Source organism: Lycorma delicatula, chromosome 2, assembly GCF_047948215.1.
Source record: "Lycorma delicatula isolate Av1 chromosome 2, ASM4794821v1, whole genome shotgun sequence".
NCBI classification, from domain to species: domain Eukaryota; kingdom Metazoa; phylum Arthropoda; class Insecta; order Hemiptera; family Fulgoridae; genus Lycorma; species Lycorma delicatula.
Window position 1 is genome coordinate 170,452,217 of NC_134456.1, and position 20,410 is coordinate 170,472,626.

Sequence of the window (20,410 nt, forward strand, 5' to 3'; positions counted from 1 at the left end):
ATGAAATATTGTTCTTACTCGAAAAACGTTCAGTCAGATCTTACCGAAATTAAGGAGCATTTAATTAACCTAAGACCGTGTAAATACAACGTTGCTATTCCTCTGTAGTATAAACATCCTGCAATGAGAAGATTGATTGAAAAATCTTCAGATCAGCTTAGACGAACTGGATGGATATGACTCAAAGATATCATTGATGAATAAAAGAATTAGCAAGTAATCAAGATTGGAGATTGCGGAACTCCAGATGTTGCGGAGAATACATATTCAGAAGTTACACCACAATATCCTACGAAAAAAAGTCTATTGCCCAAATATAACGAAATCAATTTTTTTGTAAAATTAATATGCAAAATTAATTATTGAAAAATTTTACTCTTCATTTTAAATATGTTTAAAATGAAAGAAATTTTTTTTAGATTATTATTTCTTTGCTAAAAAATAAAATACAGAGTGATTAAAAGAAACGGGAAATTTTGAAAGTTGTGTTGGTAGCCGTGGGCGATTGGTACCACTTGATAAGTGGTGCCAGCCTCTAACCTAACCTACCATTTACTTGTCATGGATGCTTGGAGTGGTGCGCAACGTGCATTTGCTATGAAAGTGTTTTACAAAAGCGATGACAGTGTGGAGGGAGCACGTAGAGAATTTCGCCGTCATTTTAATCTGGGATGGCACGAACACGGTCGTGCCATCCCAGATTAAATGCCATCAGCACATGCAATTAAAACATTGATATCTAATTTTGAGGAAACTGGTTCGGCAATGAAAAAGAAACCTCCAGGCCGTGAGCGAACCGTCCGTACACCACAGAATGTTCAAGCTTTACAAGATGCTGTCACACGAAGTCCACATCGGTCAATCCGTCGTCTCTCAGCATCTTTACAATTGCATAGTTCAAGTGTTCGAAGAATGTTAGTGAAGGACTTGCAATACCATCCATACAAGTTGCAGATCGTCCAGGAACTGAAACCGAACGATGCAGCTGTGCGAGCACAATTCTGTTATGTAATGCTTCAGAAGATAAATGATAACGAAGAGTTTGTTCACGAACTGTGGATGTCAGACGAAGCGCATTTCCACCTCAGTGGATTTGTTAACAAGCAAAATTTCAGATACTGAGCACAAGAAAATCCTACGCAGCTACACCAGCGTCCGTTGCACAGCCAGAAAGTGACCGTGTGGTGTTTTATGTCATCTTACGGTGTTATTGGCCCTTATTTTTTTGAGGATGACAACGGTCTTGCGGTTACAGTGATGTCGGCTCGTTACGTAGCCATGCTTGAAACCTTTGTTGTGGAACAGCAAAAGAGATTTCCACCAATTCTTAACACAGCCTGGTTTAAACATGACGGAGCAACGTCACATACTGCATGAATATCGATGGCAGCTGTACGCCGATTGTTTGGACAACGTGTCATTTCACGAAATGGTGACAGCCTCTAAGATCGCCTGATGCCTCAGCTTGCGATTACTTTTTGTGGGGTCACCTTAAAAGCAAAATGTTCCACAGTAGACCTGCTACAACGGAAGAACTGAAGGCAAAGATGCGAGAAGCAATTGCGGAAATTTCAGTTGAGATGCGACGTCAAACCATGAACAATTTAACGAAGAGACTTCGTGAGTGTTTACGTAGAAGAGGAGGTCACCTGGAAGATGTCATCTTTAAAAAATAAACTAAAATGTATGTATCCTAAAATGGCAACATTTGTACAATTACATGAAATAAAATTCATTTTCTAAAAAAATTTTTCATAACGTTATTTAATTTTTAAAATTTTCCGTTTCTTTGAATCACTCTGTACTTTACTACTTTTAAACAGTTTAAGCTGTAAAAGTATATGAATTATTATTTTTTTTTTTTTTTTCATTTTTTAAGATAGAATTTAAAATGGCCTAAGTCGATACAAAACTAACATCTATAATATTTTTTTATAATACCATTATTTGTTTACTTTCTACCGTTATTTTAACTGAGCAAAATAATCAATTAGATATTAATGGAAAATAATTATTGATGTTTATTTTTTGTACTAAAATAACACTAATTCCTTATTAAACAAATTTAAATACAAATTACACCATTTAAACTAGGAATTTATTTATTTAATCAACGCCTGCCAGGCAGCATTATGAATATATTTATAGTTGAAGGCAACAAAATTTAATAATTTTATTATAAAACTAACTGAAATAATAAAACACTTATAAAATATTTACTTTTGAATGAATGTTCATATACACAAAATATTAAATTAAGTAAATGAAACAAAACATGTAAACAGAAACTCATACCTAGGAATTCACTTTACCAAAGTATGTCAATATGTCAAATAGAAAAGAATACACGATATTTTTATACAAAAACAAAAGAATACCAGATATTTCTACTTATCAGTAATATGATACAGAAACTTTTTAAGACCTATAACTTATTGTTTTGCATTTTGTAAACAAATTTCTTCAAAACAGATGAATTATTTGTAATACATATTAATTATTTTCTTCTGATACCTTCCGGTATCAATTTCCAAATATTTCTCTAACAGTTTCTCGTGGATCAATTAAAGTCAATTATTTTTATTATCTACTAACTTTTCATATTCACTGACTTAATTTTATAATCTACAAGTTTATTTGAAATATCAAAAAACATTTAATGACGCTTTTTTTCTAGCAACTTCCTTCATAATATTTTATAACTACTTTTCATTCATTGTGTTATTATGGTTAATAGTATCGTAACTTTTATCTGCTATTAAGAAATTAATTAATTCGTTATTTTATTCATATAAATTATTAGTGTTTCCAAGTTACAGGGTCAAAAACTAACAAAAATGGAAATCGGACTACTGAAATATATAACCTACGGAATTGAAATTTTCTTCTTCTTCTTTTGTTTGTTTTTAAGTATGAGTAAAAAAAGTTCAAATCTAAAATCGTAGAATCAGAAATGAACTAAAAGGAACGAAAGAATTAAGAGAGAGAGAAATAGGTGTCGAAAAGTATGAACCAACCTCACAAGAACTACATGAAAAATATGATGTGGACACCACATGATTTCCTTGTACGCCTGTTAAATTACATATACACATTTTTAAACCTACATAGCATTTTATTTCAAAATAACTTCTGATTCTTTTTTTATTTTTTATTTATTGAAGTATTATTTATTGTAAATTTTTTTTTACAATACAGGTAAATAATTATTATTAATAAATTAATATATGTAAATTAAAAAAAAATCTTAACAAAATGAAATAAAGTCGAATTCGAACAGATGTGTTTATCGGGACCTATATGATATTTGATCTTACCCTTACAAGATCAAAATATTTCATTAATTAAAATGTCATTTGCCTATAACTCAGGAACCAGTGAAAATAAGTACTACTTATGATATATCGTTGAAATGCTGTCAACGAGGGCTTATTACTGCAGTTAACAAAAAGTCCAAAATCAAATATTTTGGGATTTTAGTCTTCTTTGGATATTTATGATCAAGTCGATTGCAATCAAAAGGAAAGATGCACAACTAGATGTTACAACAGTCCTAAATCCCAGATTTCAACATTCTACGGCTAATCGTTTTTTAGTTATGCGTCATACGTGCGTACGTACGATCAGACGTCTCGACGAAACTAGTCAAAATCGATTCAGGGATGGTCAAAATGGATATTTCTATTGAAACCTGAAAACCGAAAATTTTCGCGGTCAGAATACTTCCTTTACTTCGTACAAGGAAGTACAAAGAGTAATAGCCTCGAAACGAAAACTAGTGCTTTTCAAGCAGAGGATGATTTTTGTTTTTCCGGTTTACCTTACTTCGGTCAGTTAGAAGAAAAGACTGAGAATAGATGCAAGGTTGTTAACGGAATAATCCATTTCATCTCAGAAACTTTGCAACCGTGGTCTTACATAGTTGATTCTTGTCAATTATGTAATAAATCATTTAACTCGACCTCGTTTGAGGTTTATCTGCCAGGAATACTCAGGTGTAAAACTAATATTTTAATATGAAAATTTGTTGAATTTTTACGTACAATAGATTTAAATCCATTAATTGGTTTTATAATTAAATTAAGTTAATCACTTTCTTAGATCAGTAGTTGTAACAGCTATCGATCTATATAAGGTTCGTTGTTTCTTAAGTTTTTTTACCCGAATTTCTATCAGTATTTTTAATACGATTATTGTGTTCTGTTTCTCTCTTGCTCCTCTTTTTCATATTGTTGTCTCTCTTTCTTGATCTTTAGAATTATTGTCTACTTCTCCGCCATTATTTGTGTTCATCACATTCCTTTTTTACGTATACATCCAATTCATAATTTTTCGTGTAATCCCAGTTATAATTTTTCGGTAAATATTTTTACTTGGAATTTCATTTTTCTCTACTGTTACAGACCAGCAATCAGTTTAGAGAATATTTTCCCTTAATAATTATTTTTGATCTTTAAAAATCTACCTTTATAATATCATTTTATAATCTGTTCATCAATGCAAGCAAGTTTCTTATTAAAACTATTTCTTTCTTTATTTATTTCTATTTCTGCATTTATGGTATTTGTTATTTATTTATATTTATTTCTTTTCTGTTCAGTAGTATAATGTTAAAATTAAAAGTCCGTGGTCAATCCATTTTATCACATCAATCCATTCTATCATTTGTTTTTTTTGTTTTTTTTTTTTTTACAGCCGTTACGGCCATTTCCCGCATCCTACTCACCAAATCTTCCTATCCTGGGTTGCTTCCTCCAACAAACCCGCTCCTCCATACTCTTTACTACATCATGACCCCACATCCACCTTGGCCTTCCTCTCTTTCTTCTATTCAATGGCTGCCATTCCGAAACCTGATGAGGCAATCTGTCTGGACCAATCCTGATCATATGACCATACCATTAGTAGCTGTCTAATTGCTAAATTCTTTATCAAAGATGATGTGACTTTTATAATTTCTCTTACTTTGTCACTTCTGACTCTATTCATCACTGTAACTTGGCAACATCTACTCCAGTACATCATCTCTGCAGCCATAGGTTTCTGTTTCATCATTTCATGTAGAGTTCATTGCTCAGACCTATATGCCTTACTGCCTTCAACTAGTTTTAAAAGATTATGTTTATTTTTTACTGAGATATGGTTATTCCACAAAACTGAATGCAATCTTCTTACAACTCCCTTCCCCATATAATCTTATTAATAATAACCATAGCATCACTTCCATTAGACGTTAATGTTATTCCAAGAAATTCAAATTCATCAGAATACTTTGCAGAATCCTAATGACATTTCTAAATCTTCCCCCATTCCTCTGTCCACCTTGTATTGCGTCTTTTCTACATTAATTTCCAGTCTCCATTTCCTGTATTAAGTAATTAAGCTCTTCATCATGTAAAAAGTATCATTCTTATCCCCTGTCAAAATAACCTGATCATCTGAAAACAGTAAATTGTAAATATAGTTTTTCTCCATCAGAACTCCCATTTGATCACACTTACGGGTATGATATTTCAGTGCCTTCTGCAAATAAATTTTAACTAACGTTGGGGAACTACAACACCTCTGCTGTAAACCCTTAGTGACAACAAAGTTATCAGACAAATGTGCACCAACTTTTATCCTGCATTTAGAACCCTGATAAAAATGTTTAACTACATTTATATAAATTTCTTAACTCCACAGTCTTTCATAGCTATCCAAAGATACTTAATAGGAAATCTATCATAAGCTTTTTTCAAGTCAATAAGAATTATATACAACTCTCTATTATAGTCTGATGACTTTTCAATAAGCTGTTTAATGCAGAAAACATTATCTGTACAAGAACGGCAAGGTTTAAAACCACTCTGCTCCTTCAATTCCTGGATCTGATTTTTAATACCCGCCAGTACAGTCTACCATCGGAACTTGTCACACTGATACCTCTGTAATTACTACAGTCCAGTTTATCATCTTTTTTTAAATATAGGTATTATATTTCTTCCTAACTTCCATTCATGTGGAATGTCGTCACCCTTGAGACAAGCAGTGAACAAATCAGCAATTGCCTCCAGCATCACTAGTGGAGCATTTTTTACAAGCTCAATGGGTATCCCTCCAGATCCTTCCGACAATAGTTGTCGGTAATATGTTTTCCACTCTTCAATGCTAATAGGTTCTATCCTAAAATTCTGCCTGACATCTATTTTCATCAAATTCAATAAAAAATACCTCTCTTGACCGAGAGCTTCCTAACAAAGCATTTATTTTGTTACCAGCTTTTTAACTTTATAATTATATCTTAGATAAGCTTTTTATCTTCAACGTCCGCAGAGAGCAACCATGTTTGATAAGCGCTCTTCATTTGTTCCACCAAGCCTACCAATTCTTCAGACTACCAATAATCATTTTTCTTCCTCTCACTTTTAACTTGTTTTCCAAATGTTTCCTTGGCAGCACTATAAATAATGTCCTTTATGTTTTCATCCTGCTGCTCTACACCATCCCGCTATAAATATCTCATTTTCTCTGCTAAGCATAACTTGTACAAGAAGACTGTAGAATCATCCATGAAAGAATCCAGATTGTACTTAATATCTTGCAAATTTCCTTTTACAACTATTGAATCTCTTTTTAACATGAAAATTTGAGATATTTATTCAATAAACTTGGATATTAGGTGTTAATTAATTTCATTTACTTATAAATTAATATCAGTGTGCATTATTTAATGAAAATTTCTCATGACATGAAATAAATATCACTAGTTATGAATTAATGAATATTCTTATTTTTTTAAGTTAGAAATATTTATCTAAATTAGGTAAAATACATTTATTATTACCTAATATTTGCTTTAGATTTATAAATAATGTTGTTAGTTTATTGAAGAAAGTAAAATATAATATTAAATCTAATAATATAAATGAAAATCAAATATGTCTGTTTAAAAGTAAGATTTCAAAACGTTAATAAAAACTAACTACAAAAAACTGACTGAGATTACACATCATCTTCATATATAGCAACTCATTATATAGCAACTGTTAAAAAGGTAAATAAGTTTTAATTAGGAAAGAGTGAAAACAGAAATCCACATGTTTTTTAATTGCAGGATCCTAGAACGTAAATTGCAGTAGATATTTTACAAAATACTTAATTCAATATATTATAAAGTTATATTTATGCATATTTGTTTTGTTTTCTTTATCTTATTAATGTGTAATCTATATTACTCAGTCAAAACATTGACGAAGACTTATTGTAGAGTTAATATTAAAACTATATTTATTAATTATTCCTTATATTATTAATACTTCCATAATTATTTCTAGTTAATGTTTTCTTTCATAAGCATTCGTACACATTTTTACAGAAATTAAAAAATTAAATACAAGTATTTAAAAAAATGTTTGAAAATCTTGTGTTTGATAATAATCATTATATAATTTTGATTTAATCAAACATAATCAATAGTTTAAAAAACTTTATTTTGATTTATGTGTTGGAAAAAAATGTCTTGCATAGCTCACCGTTTTTTTTAAATTTGCATATACTTGATGTACATTAGCAACTAATTCTTTGGTCAGATTATGCCTTTATGAAAAATTGATTAACCATTTTGAATTTTAAAAATTCTCATAAAATACTGATATCATTTTTTATATAAAATTACACTCTCCCTTAAGTCATTGACGGTTAAATATTATGCCTATCCTGTAAATCAAAATTAAATAGACTTGTCGTCCTATATGACATCTGTGTATTGTCATGAATTATCAGTGAATTCAATATCAAAATTTACAGTTTAAATCTTTATTTAGTACATGATATTATGACAGTGACAGATTACAAAATGATATATGTTTATGAATATATATGTTATGATTTACAAGCAACCTTAAATATAACACATGCATAGTTAAAAGCTGTATTATATAAAATTAATAATAATGAAAGTGAAATGTTAGAAATAGATGACAGTTTGTTTTGTTGTTTTTAATAGTTACTAAATTAAGGCGATAATGTAGTGTATGGAAAAAACTATTGGCTTTGAAAAAATTGCTTGGTCCCGAACAGTAGTATACTTCATTTAGCAGAATTGAATGTGGAATAGTGTTTTATTTTTTTTAACTGTTGCAATATCTAATATTACAGTATTTTGTATGGTTTTTTCCTAATATTATTCTAGCATTGTAGTAAAAGAGATAAATGATACTACTTTTTTTAATGTCTCAACAGTTTGAAAGTTATGAATCCCTAAACTTTCTTTTGATTTTAATTTTTATTATGTACTCATTTGGAATGCTAATAAAAGGATTTTAGGTAAAGGGAAAAGTGCAGAGGGCAGAGGGTACTTTAGTTTGTAGGCCCACTTATTGTGCAATGAATTAAAAGATACTATATTCTATTTTTCAGGATGTTCCCTAATAGATCTGAAGGCGTTCACTTTTAATCTCATTTATGAGGGAGTTATCGTAGCTGGAGAAGAAGGGATGACGAAGTTATGACACGAAAACTGGGACACTGCTCTTGTTAGTATGTCTATACATTTTTTCATACAATTCGCTTTTTATTGCCCAACAGCATTCGTACGTTCTGAACCATGAGATCCGAAAGCGTTGATACGTCACGGAAAACTCAATTATATTATTGGTTGAGGAAGATGGAACTTGTTAGATATATTTACGTTTTGTTGAAATTTGTTAGATAATGCCTGGTTCTCTAATTTGAGTTGTCTAGAAATTGAAAATTGCAGAAAAGAATGCACATGTCCTTACCGGAGTCCATATCTCTAGAGAAAATTTTAGTGTTAGAGAAATGTTAAAAATTCCATTTGTTTTCACTTAAGATATTTTATCCAGTAAATATGCTTTACGGTTATGAAAATGAGAATTAAGTTGTAACTATATAATTTTAAACTAATCAATTTTATTTTTTATTTATATGTCGACTAAAATTTATTTTCTTCATACTAAATATTTAGCTTGGAAAAATTAAGCGAGGACACATTAAATCATCGGATTACATCACATCACGGTTGATAATTTATTTTATATTTTTATTTCAGGTCAGTGGATAGAAAAAGTATTTTATATAAAAAAACTCTGGATTTTTTTATGAATCATAAAGAACTCAGAAAATTGTTGAATTTGGAAAATCTGCCTCTTAAAATGTTGCAAAAATTTTATAATTTAAAAAAAAAAATTTTTTTTAACATTTCTCCATAACATATACTTATACATATTTATACTTTGCAGGGTAATCAGCGATTTCCATTTAGATTTCTGTATGTATCTATGTATGAGATTAGGTATTTACTTATGTGTGTTACAGTGCTTTTGGCCTTATATCTCAGGATAATTCAAAATTATTTTCTTCTCATTTGGCCAAAATATTTCTATATATGTGAGGCATTGATCATACGAATCCTTTTTCAAAATTCGATAAGGGGAAGAAAACCAACCGAAAAAAATCAAATTTAGATTAACTTAGAAAAAGATTTACCGGAGAAAATTTTTTACCTACAATTCATATGTAAATAATTAAAAATTAAAAAAAAAAAATCAACCTCCACTTTCAAAAATTGAAATTTGTGTTTATATTTTATGTTAATCCTTAATTTATATTTTATATTATTTTATGTGTATTATTTTTTCTTCTTTTGTTGTCTTCTTTCAAATTAACTATTTTTTAAAGGTTTTTTTGAAATTTCGTTCTTCATATATAAAGCTATCAAGAAATTTCTACTATTTTCTTAAATTGTAAATCACGGACCTAAAATGCAAAAAGAAATATGCAATGAAAAAACTGTGCAAGGTATTTTATGATTTGGCTGGCGTAGCCGGGATAAATATATTTTTTACCGATAGATACATATCATTAAATCTATGGAATTTATTTATGAAAAATAGTAAATTATATTTTTTTCTATTAATGGAATATTAATTTATAAAAACTTCGGAAAAAACGATTTGAAAAAAAAATGAAAAAAATTATTAAAAAAGGATTATGTTTAATGTTTTAGGAAAATATATCAAATGACGGGAGTACGAGTAATTTAAATTATTCCAGTCTAATCTTCTCAAACTTACATGGGTAAAACGTTTACCCGTGTGAAAAGCGAGAACTTCTGAAATGGATCTAAAATTGTTCTTCGTGATTATTTATATGTCGTAGCTAAAAATATTTTTCATGTACGTTTTGTTTAAATTTAACATTCTGCTATTTATAATGTACACCGAATCTTTCTAGCATATACTTCAAAGCAAAAACATTCAAGCATGAAATCAAATATTATTTGATCCTTTTATGGATATAAATACTTGTTTTTGTTTGTAAAATATTATTTCCTCGTATGTTCTTTGATAAGAGCGAAAAGGAAAGAAATAATATATTTTACGGTTGACGTAAGAAAGCATCCATTTATAGGTACAATCAAAATGCATATACGACATTTGAAAGTCCTTCATTGTATTAATGGTAATCTGTGCGCTATTTGTGAATATTGACATTTTTATTTGTAAGCCCATCTCGTTTTTTATTACTATTCATTTAATTATGTATTTGATATCTTATCAGATGTTGACGTTCAAATATTATACCAATTTTGATAATGACGATGATGGTGCTTGTGATAGTAATAGTATGAAGATGTCAGATCCTATTTGGTAGAAAGATCTTAGGAACTAAAAATAAAAAGTCTTATTTTAATATTTTAGTTTGTTTTTAAATTTCTACTGCAAGTTTTCATTTTGTTTTAAATTTTTATTCTATTGTTTTTGTATTTATATTTCGTTTTGTTTTCTGGGCGTTTTTTTTTTTAATTGTGAATTTTTTTAACTTAGTTTTTAAAACACATCCATCTTGTTTGAGCTATGATAACGTCAAAGCGTTTTTCGCCCCCCCCCCCCAAAAAAAAGAACTGAAAATAAATCAGAAAGTTGATCAGTACGACTTAAAGTTACTTTGATATTAACTAAAATATATAATCTTAAATTTGGATTAAACATTTAAATTATGAAATTCAAGCTTAATTAGGCTTATATATGACACTTAGGCTTATTATAAAACTTAAGTATAGGCTTATTATTTTATGAAATACTGTACGTTTTCAAACACATATATATTATTTTACTTAAAACCCTTTTTAATCATTAAAAAATTTCAGATTTTACTCAGAGAATAAGTAAAAGAATACAATATTCTATTGATGATATCAGCAGATGCAAATTAAAACAAAAAAATTAAAGCAACGGTAAATAATTCCATTTTAAACACATTTATGTGATTCAAAATTAATTGCAAGAAGAAATAATTTTGTACAAGTTTTTGATGGAGTATAATATAGCCAATTAAATTTATCCGCGGACACACGAGTAGTATCACTTATTGTTATCAACACTAACAAATTTCTGAGAGTTATATAAAGGAAAAGGTCTGACTAATACTTGTCCGGAAAATTTTTTTTGGGCTACCTCCAGTGAAAAAAAATTTGCCCTGATTTCTGTTCCATCATTAAAATCAGATTACACTGAGTTCTTGTGTCTCAAATTATGGGAAGTTTATTATGTTTATTTTTCTTAACTGGACATATTACAAAAAAAAAAAAAAAAAAAATGGTCCGGGGAGCAACTTAAAACCAAATCGCTAATTACTAAGCATAGTTGTGTATAATTAATATTTTGTGAATGAAATGAAAAAAATGAAACGTAAATTAAATTAAATTCTGTATATACAAAAGTTTACATATTTGCCATATCTACAAAATATATTTGACGTTAGGGCATTACGCAGCAATGCACTTTTGTGCTCAAGTTATCGTATTGAGAGTCACCTGACGCAAAATGTCAATTTTTTGTTTAATGATCACCATCAATCAGTTCATTGATAATGCGATCTAAAACTTGAGTAAAATTTTATTTTTAAAAACATACTAAAAGTAATAATTACTTTTAATCCTCTAGTGGTAGAATTTTCGTAATAAATCAGCTGTTTAACTGTTGATTTTCGAAGTAGAAGATTGCGAGATTCAAATCCTAGCAAAGTTTTTTTTCATACGAATTTGAATACTACATAATGGATACTGGTGTACTATGGTGGTTAGGTTAAATTTAGGAATGGTCATCCTGAATCTCCACAAAACTATACCTCATTTTCATATCATGCATTTCATCTACACCTCATTGCGCCATAATTGGGTGCTTATTGTTCACAAATTGAACAGACTGTAACATACTCATTAGAAATAGAAAATTAAAAATTACAATTTATTTAATTTAAACTTACTGTTTAGATCATATCGTTGATTATTTACACAAAGCCTTGTTCAATTTATGATATAGAACATCCGAAATTATTCTTATTATTACTATTGTTGTTCGTTAACTAATCTGTGAAGTCTAGCTGATCAAATTATATCGTGTTCGTCTATCTATTTTAAGTCTAACATCAAAATTTCCCTAGCCTCATTCCCTATTTCAACGTCAATGCTCATTTTACCGATACCGGTTTGTCAAGTTATAAATTAATTGCACAATTTAGGAGTCATCCGCCTGAAACTGCACATGATAAATTAATGGACCGTAATAGTACTAACACCAGTCTGTTAACAGGTTTTGTTCACCTCTTCCCTTATTTATACTCTATGCTTATTCTAACATAATTTTGCAATCATATATTTTTAAATAAAAAAGCAGGTTCTTTTATTTGTTGTAATCTTTCTCCCCAAAAATTTCCCTTGAGTTACTGAGTTAACCGAAAAGTATATAACACTAAACAATATTGTCAGCCTCAGTATTTTTAGAATGAAATAGCTTATTCAGAAAAAAAGGTTTACACTGCACCGGTGTTAGAACAGTAGCATCTTCATATTATAAATATATGCGTATAAAGACAGTGATGTCTTTATGCGCACATATTTCATCAGCGATGAAAACAGATAAACTTACCTTATTTTTAACTCCTGTTTTATTTATTAAATTATTTATTGTAGTAACAAATAAAATAAATATGAAATGTCTCCTAGTTGCAATAAAAGAAAAAAATTATAACATATAATAAACAAGATAGCTACTCGTATGTTTGTATATATATATATATTCTGTTGTATCTATTTGTTATAATATTATTATAACACAACGTTGTGTTAACGTTGTCTTATGGTTGTGTTACCTTAAGAATTATAAAATAAAATATTTGTTGTCTACATATATATATAATATATATATGAATTTCAAATATTTGAACAAAATCTTTAATGAACTTGATTACTAATATGCTGAAAAGGTAAGGTATAAAACCATATTCAGAAAAAAATTTTCGAGGAAAGGTAGCATTAAATGAATCGTAATCTATTTCTTTATTTATCCAGTATAACAAGATCACAGGGAAAAAAAATATAATGACGACTTACTCTACAAAAATAAAAATTTAATAATAAACTAATGGTAGTAATACATGAAAAAGATGAAAAAATGAAAAACAAAAATAAAAATAATTTTTCTCTTTTTTTAAGAATAAGCTACTCTGATCCCATAGCTGAATCCTTGGACAATTGGTCTGTTTATTAGTTTAATACAACTTAATAATATGGCACTTCTTAAGCCGTGTTTAATATAGCATAATTAGCGTCATGACCGCCACCTTTCCGCAGGAGTAAATTCTTCTTCCATAGAAGGAAGCATACCCACAGATCGATCACGTTTAGTTATAATTATAAACAACTAACACTGCTTGAGGAAATTTTTCACCTAACTTTCCCCGTATAAACAGGTGACCGAAAAAATAAATAAAAAATTTACACGTACTCATGTACATCGTATATAATTTATTATCAGAATTAATGTAATATTATTTCATCTGCATATTTTGATCTTGACTCTCTTATTATTTTAACAATGCAAAATAGGATAATTTTTTGTCACCTGTTGTAATAACTTTACATTGTAAATTTAAAGTAAATTATTTCTAGTTGTGTTATTATTTCGTCCCATTTATTGTATTACTCTGTTGTTTTTCCTAAAATTTATTCTAAGTTAGACGTGAATTTACACACAACATATAATAATTATACAAAATAAATAATACATACTAAATAAATCCTATTATACAAAAAATCCCGACGCATGCAGCAGTAGTCGAAATGTTGTCTATAATGTATTTGTTTTAGTTAGTCTGTTCTTAAAACTAATGATTAAATTAAAAAAAAAAATCAATTTAGTCAACTTGTAATTTATTAGACAGTAAAATATACCATAATATTAGTTTTAAAGCACAGATTATTATTGTTATTATTATTGGATAATTTATTTCTTTTGACAATAAATTTTGTTTTGAATAAAATACAAAGAAACGGAGAATGTCTCTCTAAAGATAATATTAGCTTATGGTCTACCTATGCTATTCAACGATCAATAAATAATAGAGAATGGGATTAAAAATTTAGAGAGCAGCTGGTAACTTAGCAGGTGCTAGCTACTAGTTGTAGAAGGACGGATGACAAACAAAGGAGTAAGCCTAATCAATGTGTGGCCGTATTTAGCGTCGTGACGCTAGTCCATTTGTCACCGGCGTCGCCCGGTCTCGTGTGTGCGCGCCATAAATTCCCTCCAAAATAGTCTCCTTGTTTCCCCTGCACCTACGACTCTGTATTAGCACTAATTAATCAGCCAGAGAGCATTGTCCCTCGCAAAACGTTGGATCAAACGTGCCTGTTTTCCTAAGGACTTAATGATGAAGAAAAACACAATTTAATGACTGTATAATATATTGCTGTGTATATTTTATTTAGCGTTACACTCATAGATACATATTTATTTTTCATTTATTATTGTTGTGTAAATATATTCTTGTTGATTCATGTTTTCTGCTTTAAATTCATTTAATTAAATATAAACTTTATTATTACCATTTCAGTGCTTATACTGTAATTTACACTAAACCAAAAGAAACACTGTATCGTTACAATTAATGTTAAATGGTAATTTACAGCAACATACAAGTTAAATCTACTTTTTGAATAAAAAGATATGAGTTTCTAGATATGCTGGTAAAAATAACTTTTGTAAAGAGTTATTAATATATAGGATCATCCAAGTTCAATTTTCTAGTATAAACATAATAATAAACTTACATAATTATTTTACACAATTTCTTTTACATAGAATCAAAACTTGAAGTTATTTGTTCTAAGTGTAACTGTGATTTTTTTGTCTTGCAATATTTATGAAGTATTATAGTAAAAGTAAAGTTCAAGGACACTCTGATAGGTTTTGGTTACCATTCCTACAACATTTGGAATATAATGTTGCTGGAAAAAACAGACTATTTTATATTTTATAAATAATAATTTTATTCTTTAAGCAGGCAACTTCTAACCTTCTATTTTTACGGAAGATTGAATTTTATTTGATAAATTTTTATCTACGGATAAAATTAATATGAAAAAATTTGAATGAATATTTTTCAAAACTAAGCAATAAACTTCATTAAAATTTAAGCCTGCTACGTATCTGGAGAAAGAATTTTGTTTTGCAAAATTACGCAACATTTTCAGTGTTTCCTTCCTTTTAATTATTACCTGTAGTATTATGCTTTTCCTGTGGGCATATACTCGTACAAAGAATATTTCTCCTTCATCTGAAAAACAAACTAGAATAGCAAGGATCATATATCGATTATCTACGTAATCTACACGATGAGTCATCAATATCACTTATATTTCTGCATCAGTGATTGAATTTTATGTGGCCTCCTTTCGTTTGATTAGTTATTCTTTGTGCGATTGATAAGACTGTTTCTTGGCGGTTTCATTTTTTTTAATGTTCTGACCATGATCAGAGTTCTTTTGACTCATCTTTATATGTATTTATTTTTATTTATTAACCGACCTAAAAAAAGAAGGTTATGTACTCGACCCGTATTTTTTTTTTTTTGTTTGTTGACGCATAAATTTTTTCCGATTAATCCGTTTGAAATATACTTTTTTGCAGTCAACGCAGCTACTTTTCGCGGTGGTACCATGAGGTTGAAAATAACGTTTTCGACACAAAACATTGGTCTGAAAACTGACAAAAAATTATTTTCGCCGTCCAGCGGGTAGGTAGGGTAAGTGGGAATCCTGATATGCTATATGTATACATCACGTTAGATGATGCTTTATGAATCACGTTTTGATGTTCTGTACGGCAGGTAATGTGAATTTCTGCACTAGATATGTAGCGCCGTTAATAAAATCATAAAAAATCGAGATATCTTTTTTAAACTTTTCGGATTCAATGTGCATTATATATAATATACAGCATCGGTACGGACAGTGGGAATCTTATAATTCTATATTCGTGTATCATATTATATGGTCTTTTGCGATCTCTCGCCATGTCGGACAACTAAATCTCTTCATAATACTCGTAACACTGATGATACGTCAGTAGAAATCAATGTATCGATACCTTGCCACTCCTCTCTTAATACATTTTAGTATCATCTTAATAAATGTTTATCACTTACGCAATTATACCAAAACATTACTTAAATTTTAGTGAATAATTAAAAATTCCCTTTCGATTAAAAAGTAAAATATTTAATGGTACGTTCCACATACTACGTAATGCGATTCCAGTATTAGGCGGAATACAGAATACCTCATCTTTAATTAAATATTTTTAGACTGTTACGAAATAAATAAAACTTAAACATTCACTTTCAAAATATTCAATTTCTCACCTTCCTGCAAATCATTCATCCAGTTATGCAGCCTTATTAACTTATACATCGTACCTACTAATCTTTTTTAATAAAATAAATTTAGACGAGTGAGAGTACCTCCTATTTAAATTAATTTCTTGCAATTAAATAAATTTATGGAAATGCAACGAAGTAATTACACGATTTTACTCTATTTTGATTTTAAAATAAAATTCACTTTTTATCTTTTATTGTCTTTATAAAAAACTGTCCTGATAAAATTAGTTTAACAAATTCTTTTGAAAGAGAATAACGTCAGGAGTTGATAGCAGTTAAGCGTTCGATATTTAGCCGTCTATCCCACATTCTGATGCCAACTCTATTAAATACGATATATTTGGTAATTTCTGATCCATTTTCATTCAACTATATTATTCTACCCTCTACATATAAAAATCCATATCTTTTTGTAGAATAATGTCACGAATTTTGATAGTTATATTAATCACCTTTCAAAAGGCTATGCAAAAATTAAATTATTTTTCTTTAGTACCATGAGTAAAATTCAAAAAGTAAAATTCACCTACATTGAAGAATAGTAACGGTTGTATAATTAATTAATCTGTTTGAAGAAAGGATGATGCGTGTTTACTACACTAAAATATATTTTAAGTTGTTCAGTATTCTCTATCAGAAAAAATGTAGATTAATATGATAAATTGTTATTTATTGAAAGAGGTTTTTATCTAAGGAGATTCAAAATAAGTAAGAGTTCTGCTTGTGTTATCAACCAAATGTTTCCGAGTTATAAGAAATGATGGGATACATAAAAAAGAATCACAAAAAGTGTATTTCCGACTTCAAATAATGGTTTACATAGTTACGATGTCATAGAAGAGGCATTTATAAAATAAAAAAGTAATAAATGACATTTTGATTCACATTGTTCAACCATCTATTTGAAAGTATAATTTAATATAAGTTTATTATAATTTTTCTTCTATTTTTTTTAGAATTTTAATAATGTTAATAGGGAGTTATAATAAAATTATAATTAAAACCACTCACTGAAGTTATAAATCTTTACTTTTAAATAAAACATTTGGGTTGATGGTTTATGTATAGCGTAATCTTTTTTTGTCAATTTATTTCAATAAACCTGTAAACGATGAAATTAAACTGTTAATGTTACGTAGTTTGTAAAACGATGGCAAATATTAATGTTTTTATACTGATTTTCCTTACTATCCGCTTTACTGTAAATTTTTGTTTACGTTTTGTTTTATTTCTATAATATGATTCAGCCTTTATTTCAAAGACATTTTTAATAAAATTATGTCAATTAATACGTTTTTCTATTAACATTTTAAAAAAATTTAATATTTTCAGTTAATAATTTTCATAATTCATGTTTGATAATCCATATAAACTTATGTACTTGAGAATTAGGTAGTTCAATTTCAAAATTATCATTTTGTAACTTAATATTTTAAACTGGATATAGAAGTAAAAGAGTTAATGAAGTATGACTTTTTTGCAGTAAAATTCGTTTCAATAGATGATCTTTTTAGCTCTTGTCTTTATGTAAATTCTATTTATTTCATTATCGTTTAAATTATTTTTGATTTTAGATTTATTCAAAGCCAAATTTTAAATAGTTATTGAACCGATTTTCATAATTTAAAATTCACTGTACTTGTAAAATTTTAATGATTCAAGTTTTCGGATTTTTATATGTTGCATTTAATCCTTTTGAAAATGTTGTAATCGAAAGTTATTATTGTTCTGTTTTTTTTTTCAAATCCTTCAATTTCTCACTCAATTACCTGGTGAGTCTGATAAGTATATAGCAGCTCATCATATTCCGTAGAAATACGCATAGATTTTATAATATTACGGCATAAAAATAATTTGTTTCAAATGTGGTATATATTTCATAAATATTTACGTACGTATTTATAAATATTTAATTAAATATTTTAAGTAATACCAATTATGAAGTATAACAAAAATTACATAAAGGAATTAAAATAATAAAAGCTATTGCCGGTTATAGAGCTGTAAATTTAATTTGTTAAATTTAATCTATTTCTGTCCTTAAAACGTTTATATATAGAATACACAGAATTAATCAAAAACGTATGCTATTATAAGAGATGGGCTTACGATTGAGAGCATCCACGCTCCAATTATTTTTACCACTTGCGCAATTATATCAAAACATTACTTAAATTTTAGTGATTAATTAAAAATCCCCTTTCAGTTAAAAAGTAAAATATTTAAAGTTACGGTCCAGATACTACGTAATGCGATTCCAGTATTAGGCGGTAAGAAATAGAAAACATATAATTTTTAATTAAATACTTTTAGACAATTACGAAATAAATAAAACTTAAACAAGCGTTCAATACTTCATTTATTTTTCAAAAGAATTTGGACATTATATGAAATTGCGTTATTCAAATGAATTATTTTGAAAGCTATCTACAATATACAAATACACAAAGCGTACATCTTGTTAAAGAAATTTATGTTTTAAGATTAGAGAATGAGGAATATAGTATATATTTTGTTTTACCTTTTCATTACAGATGACCTTTTGACGACAATTGCGTCATCGGTTGAGAAGTATCTATATCCATGGATGCCAGCAGTTATTGGCACTGTTGATATCTGATTTTAATTCGGAAGGTTTTGTTTCGAATTAAGTTAAGGTATACTGTTTTTTCCGTGTTAAAACCCTTATTTTTTGCAGTCAAGAATAATTAGGCTTTGGCCTACTGTTTCTTAGAAAAATGCAAAAATAATAATAATAAGTAAACGGTACAGTTGTAAAATTTATATACCAGTACTCAACGACATTATCATCTGAAAAAAAACTTTATTATATTGTTTTATATTTTCAGGAAATATTCATAAATTCCATGCAAAAAATAATGATGACACATTGTAGCATTGTTATGATAATAAAGAAATTATGCTCTTCCATGAAGTAAAGATATTGAGAAAGCATTAGCCTATTTAAAACTTATTTTTCGATGTAAATTGTTAATTACATATAATGCATTAATTAAATAATTTTAACAAGTATGTCTGGACAAAGTAGGAAATGAGTCTGGATTACCATTAGACTCTTATCAGCAAGCAGTGTTTGTCTCTATGTTCGTCAGTTATTGAAAGGTGTGTACGAAATAATAATGGTGATGCATCTGCACTACGATTAATTAGAAGAAATATGAAATAAATATAAAAATTTATTATATTTTCTTAAAAGAGAGTGTTAAATTATTTTTAAACAGTTACTCGAGTATATGTAGCAAAGGACCTCTTGTTAATCTTCATCTTTGACGTTTAATTAAGTTAAGTTTAATTATTCTTAATTCAATGAAACCAGACTGAATAAGAAACCAGACAAAAACACAATTACACCAAAAAATAAAGGAAGTTTACCCCGATAAGAACACTCAGTCAGAATCCTAAGTTATAGTCATCGATAAGATAAACTAAACCAAAAAGGATAACAAGACCACCTTACAATACTGCAAACGATTATTTCTTTTCGTTTCGTCATAAATTCTTTTCAAAACAAACAGTTCACGAGTAGATCGGATTCAATTATTTTCCATATTATAAGATATAAAAAATGAAATAAGTCGTTTTGAATTTAATTAAGTAAAACTTATTTTCATTTTAAACGCCCCCTGAGGATTAAAATTGTTCACTGCAGCAAGAAATTTTTGAA

The 20,410-nt window shown here is 28.4% G+C and overlaps 1 long non-coding RNA gene across 2 annotated transcripts in view; it reads left to right on the forward strand.

The window, feature by feature from the left end:
• Positions 1 to 20,410, forward strand: part of LOC142320318 (uncharacterized) — a 306,799-nt gene that overhangs the window by 141,535 nt on the left and 144,854 nt on the right. For both annotated transcript variants that reach the window (XR_012755345.1, XR_012755344.1), the window contains exon 2: positions 8,401 to 8,516. This is a non-coding gene — a long non-coding RNA (uncharacterized LOC142320318). The remainder of the gene's footprint in view (positions 1 to 8,400; positions 8,517 to 20,410) is intronic.